We start from the raw sequence: 8,968 nt of genomic DNA, 5'->3' as shown, positions 1-8,968 counted from the left end.
TATGAACAGGCCTGGTTATTCACTAGCAACAATAATATGAACAAGCCTGGGTTATTCACTAGCAACACACATGAACAGGCCTGGTTATTCACTAGCAACAATAATATGAACAGGCCTGGTTATTCACTAGCAACAATAATATGAACAGGCCTGGTTATTCACTAGCAACAATAATATGAACAGGCCTGGTTATTCACTAGCAACAATAATATGAACAGGCCTGATTATTCACTAGCAACAATAATATGAACAGGCCTGGTTATTCACTAGCAACAATAATATGAAATAGGCCTGGTTATTCACGAGCAACAATAATATGAACAGGCCTGGTTATTCACTAGCAACAATAATATGAACAGGCCTGGTTATTCACTAGCTCAACAATAATATGAACAAGCCTGGTTATTCACTAGCAACAATAATATGAACAGGCCTGGTTATTCACTAGCGACAATATAATATGAACAGGCCTGGTTATTCACTAGCAACAATAATATGAACAGGCCTGGTTATTCACTAGCAAAAATAATATGAATAAGCCCGGTTATTCACTAGCAAAATAATATGAACAAGCCTGGTTATTCACTAGCAACAATAATATGAACAAGCCTGGTTATTCACTAGCAAATACAATGAACAAGCCTGGTTATTCACTAGAACAAGCCTGGTTATTCACTAGCAAAATAATATGAACAAGCCTGGTTATTCACTAGCAACAATAATATGAACAGGCCTGGTTATTCACTAGCAAAACAATAATATGAACAAGCCTGGTTATTCAGGCCTAGCAACAATAATAAGGAACAGCCTGAACAACAATAATATGAACAGGCCTGGTTATTCACTAGCAACAATAATATAGGCCTGGTTATTCACTGAACAATAATATGCAGGCCTGGTTATTCACTAGCAACAATAATATGAACAGGCCTGTTGCCCAGCCTGAACAGGCCTGGTTATTCACTAGCAACTATAATATGAACAAAGCCTGGTTATTCACTAGCAACTATAATATGAACAGGCCTGGTTATTAATTAGCAACAATAATATGAAACAGGCCTGGTTATTCACTAGCAACAATAATATGAACAGGCCTGGTTATTCACTAGCAACAATAATAAGAACAAGCCTGGTTATTCACTAGCAACAATAATATGAACAAGCCTGGTTATTCACTAGCAACAATAATATGAACAGGCCTGGTTATTCACTAGCAACAATAATATGAACAGGCCTGGTTATTCACTAGCAACAATAATATGAACAGGCCTGGTTATTCACTAGCAACAATAATATGAACAGGCCTGGTTATTCACTAGCAACAATAATATGAACAAGCCTGGTTATTCACTAGCAACAATAATATGAAACAGGCCTGGTTATTCACTAGCAACACACATGAACAAGCCTGGTTATTCACTAGCAACAATAATATGAACAGGCCTGTCTATAGCAACAATAATATGAACATAGCCATTCACTAGCAACACACAGGAACAGGCCTGCTTATTCACTAGCAACAATAATAAGAACAAGCCTGGTTATTCACTAGCAACAAATAATAAGAACAAGCCTGGTTATTCACTAGCAAAAATAATGAACAAGCCTGGTTATTCACTAGCAACAATAATATGAACAGGCCTGGTTATTCACTAGCAACAATAATATGGAACAAGCCTGGTTATTCACTAGCAACAATAATATGAACAAGCCTGGTTATTCACTAGCAACAATAATATGAACAGGCCTGGTTATTCACTAGCAACAATAATATGAACAAGCCTGGTTATTCACTAGCAAATATAATATGAACCCTGGTTATTCACTAGCAACAATAATGGTTATTCACTAGCAACAATAATATGAACAGGCCTGGTTATTCACTAGCAACAATAATATGAACAAGCCTGGTTATTCACTAGCAACAATAATATGAACATTCACTAGCAAACAACACATGAACAAGCCTTATTCACTAGCAAAATAATATGAACAAGCCTGGTTATTCACTAGCAAAATAATATGAACAGGCCTGGTTATTCACTAGCAACAATAATATGAACAGGCCTATTCACTAGCAACAATAATATGAACAAGCCTGGTTATTCACTAGCAACAATAATATGAACAAGCCTGGTTATTCACTAGCAACAATAATATGAACAAGCCCTGGTTATGAACAACAATAATATAATATGAACAAGCCTGGTTATTCACTAGCAACAATAATATGAACAAGCCTGGTTATTCACTAGCAACAATAACTATGAACAGGCCTGGTTATTCACTAGCAACAATAATATGAACAAGCCTGGTTATTCACTAGCAACAATAATATGAACAAAGCCTGGTTATTCACTAGCAACAATAATATGAACAGCCTGCCTGGAACAAGCCTGGTATTCACTAGCAACAATAATATGAACAAGCCTGGTTATTCACTAGCAACAATAATATGAACAAGCCTGGTTATTCACTAGCAACAATAATATGAACAAGCCTGGTTATTCACTAGCAACAATAATATGAACAAGCCTGCAACAATAATATGAACAGGCCTTATTCACTAGCAACAATAATATGAACAGGCCTGGTTATTCACTAGCAAATATAATATGAACAAGCCTATTCATAACATGAACAGGCCTGGTTATTCACTAGCAAATATAATATGAACAATAATATGAACAAGCCTGGTTATTCACTAGAACAACAATAATATGAACAAGCCTGGTTATTCACTAGCAACAATAATATGAACAAGCCTATGCAACAATAATATGAACAGGCCTATTCACTAGCAACAATAATATGAACAAGCCTGGTTATTCACTAGCAACAATAATATGAACAAAGCCTGGTTATTCACTAGCAACAATAATATGAACAAGCCTGGTTATTCACTAGCAACAATAATATGAACAAGCCTGGTTATTCACTAGCAACAATAATATGAACAAGCCTGGTTATTCACTAGCAACAATAATATGAACAAGCCTGGTTATTCACTAGCAAAAATAATATGAACAGGCCTGGTTATTCACTAGCAACAATAATATGAACAAGCCTGGTTATTCACTAGCAACAATAACATGAACAGGCCTGGTTATTCACTAGCAACAATAATATGAACAAGCCTGGTTATTCACTAGCAAATATAATATGAACAAGCCTGATTCACAGCAACAATAATATGAACAAGCTGGTTATTCACTAGCAACAATAAACAGGCCTGGTTATTCACTAGAACAAGCCTGGTTATTCACTAGCAACAATAATATGAACAAGCCTGGTTATTCACTAATATGAACAGGCCTGGTTATTCACTAGCAACAATAATATGAACAAGCCTGGTTATTCACTAGCAAATATAATATGAACAAGCCTGGTTAGCAACAATAACATGAACAGGCCTGGTTATTCACTAGCAACAATAATATGAACAGGCCTGGTTATTCACTAGCAACAATAATATGAACAAGCCTGGTTATTCACTAGCAACAAGCGTAATACTAGCAACAATAATATGAACAAGCCTGGTTATTCACTAGCAAATATAATATGAACAAGCCTGGTTATTCACTAGCAACAATAATGAACAGGCCTGGTTATTCACTAGCAACAAGAACAGGCCTGGTTATTCACTAGCAACAATAATATGAACAAGCCTGGTTATTCACTAGCAACAATAATATGAACAAGCCTGGTTATTCACTAGCAACAATAATATGAACAAGCCTGGTTATTCACTAGCAACAATAATATGAACAAGCCCTGGTTATTCACTAGCAAATATAATATGAACAAGCCTGGTTATTCACTAGCAACAATAATATGAACAAGCCTGGTTATTCACTAGCAACAATAATATGAACAAGCCTGGTTATTCACTACTAGAACAACAATAATATGAACAAGCCTGGTTATTCACTAGCAAATATAATATGAACAAGCCTGGTTATTCACTAGCAACAATAACATGAACAGGCCTGGTTATTCACTATCAACAATAATATGAACAATTCAATATAATATGAACAAGCCTGGTTATTCACTAGCAACAATAATATGAACAAGCCTGGTTATTCACTAGCAACAATAATATGAACAAGCCTGGTTATTCACTAGCAACAATAATATGAACAAACCTGGTTATTCACTAGCAACAATAACTATGAACAGGCCTGGTTATTCACTAGCAACAATAATTCACTAGCAACAATAATATGAACAAGCCTGGTTATTCACTAGCAACAATAATATTCACTAGAACAAGAACAGGCTGGTTATTCACTAGCAACAATAATATGAACAATTCACTAGCCTGGTTATTCACTAGCAACAATAATATGAACAAGCCTGGTTATTGGTTACTAGCAACAATAATATGAACAAGCCTGGTTATTCACTAGCAACAATAACATGAACAGGCCTGGTTATTCACTAGCAACAATAATATGAACAAGCCTGGTTATTCACTAGCAACAATAATATGAACAAGCCTGGTTATTCACTAGCAACAATAATATGAACAAGCCTGGTTATTCACTAGCAAATATAATATGAACAAGCCTGGTTATTCACTAGCAACAATAACATGGACAGGCCTGGTTATTCACTAGCAACAATAATATGAACAGGCCTGGTTATTCACTAGCAACAATAATATGAACAAGCAGGCCTGGTTATTCACTAGCAACAATAATATGAACAAGCCTGGTTATTCACTAGCAACAATAATATGAACAAGCCTGGTTATTCACTAGCAACAATAATATGAACAGGCCTGGTTATTCACTAGCAACAATAATATGAACAGGCCTGGTTATTCACTAGCAACAATAATATGAACAAGCCTGGTTATTCACTAGCAAATATAATATGAACAAGCCTGGTTATTCACTAGCAACAATAACATGAACAGGCCTGGTTATTCACTAGCAACAATAATATGAACAAGAGAAAGAACAAGGGGAGACTGGATGGGAGACGGGTGAGAAACGAGGGGTTTAGTTAGTGTACTGTCTTGTTACCTCGCTGGTTCTGAAGATGACTCTGTAGTTGTACTGTTGTCCATGCTCCTTGTGTTCCTCTAGTTTCTCTCTCCTCAGACTCACTGCAACTGGACCTAGAGTCTCATCTACACCCAGGTAGTTCCAATGCTCTGGGCGAGAGAGGGGGGCGAGGGGAGGGAGGGACGAGAGAGAGGCGAGAGAGAGGGAGACGAGAGAGAGGGAGGGAGGGATGAGAGGGAGACGAGCGAGAGGGGGACGAGAGGGAGGGAGGGACGAGAGAGAGGGAGACGAGAGAGGAGGGACGAGAGGGAGGAAGGGACGAGAGAGAGGCGAGAGAGAGGGAGACGAGAGAGAGAGGGGGAGGGGGGGGGGCGAGGGGGAGGGAGGGACGAGAGAGAGGCGAGAGAGAGGGAGACGAGAAGAGGGAGACGAGCGAGAGGGGGGGACGAGAGGGAGGGAGGGACGAGAGAGAGGGAGACGAGAGAGGGAGGGAGGGATGAGAGGGAGACGAGAGAGGGGGGGGACGAGAGAGAGTGAGGGAAAGAGAGGGGTTGTGGGTGCGAAACAGGAAGAGGGGGATTTTTTTAAATGTATATTTGCAATATAAGAGAAGTAGCCCACACAGTCTAATGTCAACCTACAACCTGATGTCAACCTACAACCTGATGTAAATCTACAACCTGATGTCAACCCTACAACCTGATGTCAACCCCACAACCTGATGTCAACCCACAACCTGATGTCAAACCTACAACCTGATGTCAACCTACAACCTGATGTAAATCTACAACCTGATGTCAACCCTACAACCTGATGTAAATCTACAACCTGATGTAAATCTACAACCTGATGTCAACCCTACAACCTGATGTAAATCTACAACCTGATGTAAATCTACAACCTGATGTCAACCCTACAACCTGATGTAAATCTACAACCTGATGTAAATCTACAACCTGATGTAAATCTACAACCTGATGTCAACCCTACAACCTGATGTCAACCCTACAACCTGATGTAAATCTACAACCTGATGTCAACCCTACAACCTGATGTAAATCTACAACCTGATGTCAACCCTACAACCTGATGTCAACCCTACAACCTGATGTAAATCTACAACCTGATGTCAACCTACAACCTGATGTCAACCCTACAACCTGATGTCAATCTACAACCTGATGTCAACCCTACAACCTGATGTAAATCTACAACCTGATGTCAACCCTACAACCTGATGTCAACCTACAACCTGATGTCAACCCTACAACCTGATGTCAACCCTACAACCTGATGTCAACCCTACAACCTGATGTCAATCTACAGCCTGATGTAAATCTACAACCTGATGTCAACCCTACAACCTGATGTAAATCTGCAACCTGATGTCAATCTACAACCTGATGTCAACCCTACAACCTGATGTCAACCCTACAGCCTGATGTCAACCCTACAACCTGATGTAAATCTACAACCTGATGTAAATCTACAACCTGATGTCAACCCTACAACCTGATGTCAACCCTACAACCTGATGTAAATCTACAACCTGATGTCAATCTACAACCTGATGTCAATCTACAACCTGATGTCAATCTACAGCCTGATGTCAACCTACAGCCTGATGTCAACCCTACAGCCTGATGTCAACCCTACAACCTGATGTCAACCCTACAACCTGATGTCAACCCTACAACCTGATGTCAATCTACAACCTGATGTCAACCCTACAACCTGATGGCAACCCTACAACCTGATGTCAACCCTACAACCTGATGTCAATCTACAACCTGATGTCAATCTACAGCCTGATGTCAACCTACAACCTGATGTCAACCCTACAGCCTGATGTCAACCCTACAACCTGATGTCAACCCTACAACCTGATGTCAACCCTACAACCTGATGTCAACCTACAGCCTGATGTCAACCCTACAACCTGATGTCAACCCTACAACCTGATGTCAACCCTACAACCTGATGTCAATCTACAACCTGATGTCAACCCTACAACCTGATGTCAACCCTACAGCCTGATGTCAACCCTACAACCTGATGTCAACCCTACAACCTGATGTCAACCCTACAACCTGATGTCAATCTACAACCTGATGTCAACCCTACAACCTGATGTCAACCCTACAACCTGATGTCAACCTACAGCCTGATGTCAACCCTACAGCCTGATGTCAACCTACAACCTGATGTCAACCTACAACCTGATGTCAATCTACAACCTGATGTCAACCTACAACCTGATGTAAACCCTACAACCTGATGTCAACCCTACAACCTGATGTAAATCTACAACCTGATGTAAATCTACAACCTGATGTCAATCTACAACCTGATGTCAATCTACAACCTGATGTCAATCTACAACCTGATGTCAACCCTACAACCTGATGTCAACCTACAACCTGATGTCAACCCTACAACCTGATGTAAATCTACAACCTGATGTCAACCCTACAACCTGATGTCAACCTACAACCTGATGTCAACCCTAAACCTGATGTCAACCCTACAACCTGATGTCAACCCTACAACCTGATGTCAACCCTACAACCTGATGTCAACCTACAACCTGATGTCAACCCTACAACCTGATGTCAACCCTACAACCTGATGTCAACCCTACAACCTGATGTCAACCCTACAACCTGATGTCAACCCTACAACCTGATGTAAATCCTACAACCTGATGTAAATCTACAACCTGATGTCAATCTACAACCTGATGTCAACCCTACAACCTGATGTCAACCTACAACCTGATGTCAACCCTACAACCTGATGTAAATCTACAACCTGATGTCAACCTACAACCTGATGTCAATCTACAGCCTGATGTCAACCTACAGCCTGATGTCAACCTACAACCTGATGTCAACCCTACAACCTGATGTAAATCTACAACCTGATGTCCTGATGTCAACCTACAACCTGATGTCAATCTACAGCCTGATGTCAACCTACAGCCTGATGTCAATCTACAGCCTGATGTCAATCTACAACCTGATGTCAATCTACAGCCTGATGTCAACCTACAGCCTGATGTCAATCTACAACCTGATGTCAATCTACAACCTGATGTCAACCTACAGCCTGATGTCAACCCTACAACCTGATGTCAATCTACAACCTGATGTCAACCTACAGCCTGATGTCAACCTACAGCCTGATGTCAATCTACAGCCTGATGTCAACCCTACAACCTGATGTCAACCCTACAACCTGATGTCAATCTACAACCTGATGTCAACCTACAGCCTGATGTCAACCTACAACCTAATGTCAACCTACAGCCTGATGTCAACCTACAGCCTGATGTCAATCTACAGCCTGATGTCAACCCTACAACCTGATGTCAACCCTACAACCTGATGTCAATCTACAACCTGATGTCAACCCTACAACCTGATGTCAATCTACAACCTGATGTCAACCTACAGCCTGATGTCAATCTACAACCTGATGTCAACCTACAGCCTGATGTCAATCTACAGCCTGATGTCAACCCTACAACCTGATGTCAACCCTACAACCTGATGTCAATCTACAACCTGATGTCAACCTACAACCTGATGTCAACCTACAGCCTGATGTCAACCTACAACCTAATGTCAACCTACAGCCTGATGTCAATCTACAGCCTGATGTCAACCCTACAACCTGATGTCAACCCTACAACCTGATGTCAACCCTACAACCTGATGTCAACCCTACAACCTGATGTCAACCTACAACCTGATGTCAACCCTACAACCTGATGTCAACGATGTCAACCCTACAACCTGATGTCAACCCTACAACCTGATGTCAACCTACAACCTGATGTCAACCCTACAACCTGATGTCAACCCTACAACCTGATGTAAATCTACAACCTGATGTCAACCCTACAACCTGATGTCAACCCTACAACCTGATGTCAACCCTACAACCTGATG

At 40.4% G+C, this 8,968-nt stretch overlaps 1 long non-coding RNA gene across 1 annotated transcript; it reads right to left on the bottom strand.

Annotated features, from left to right (window-relative positions):
* Nucleotides 1–6,635: 6,635 nt before the first annotated feature.
* On the bottom strand, nucleotides 6,636–8,627 carry LOC127922816 (uncharacterized). The gene is made up of 5 exons (XR_008112422.1): nucleotides 8,190–8,627; nucleotides 8,063–8,098; nucleotides 7,801–7,873; nucleotides 7,106–7,227; nucleotides 6,636–6,730 (listed from the first exon to the last, which is right to left on the bottom strand). It is a non-coding gene; the product is annotated as an uncharacterized LOC127922816 (long non-coding RNA).
* Between the last annotated feature and the right edge of the window lie 341 nt (nucleotides 8,628–8,968).

The sequence above is a fragment of the Oncorhynchus keta genome, unplaced genomic scaffold (assembly GCF_023373465.1).
Source record: "Oncorhynchus keta strain PuntledgeMale-10-30-2019 unplaced genomic scaffold, Oket_V2 Un_contig_27243_pilon_pilon, whole genome shotgun sequence".
Lineage (NCBI taxonomy): Eukaryota > Metazoa > Chordata > Actinopteri > Salmoniformes > Salmonidae > Oncorhynchus > Oncorhynchus keta.
This window is presented reverse-complemented; position numbering and strand designations above follow the sequence as displayed.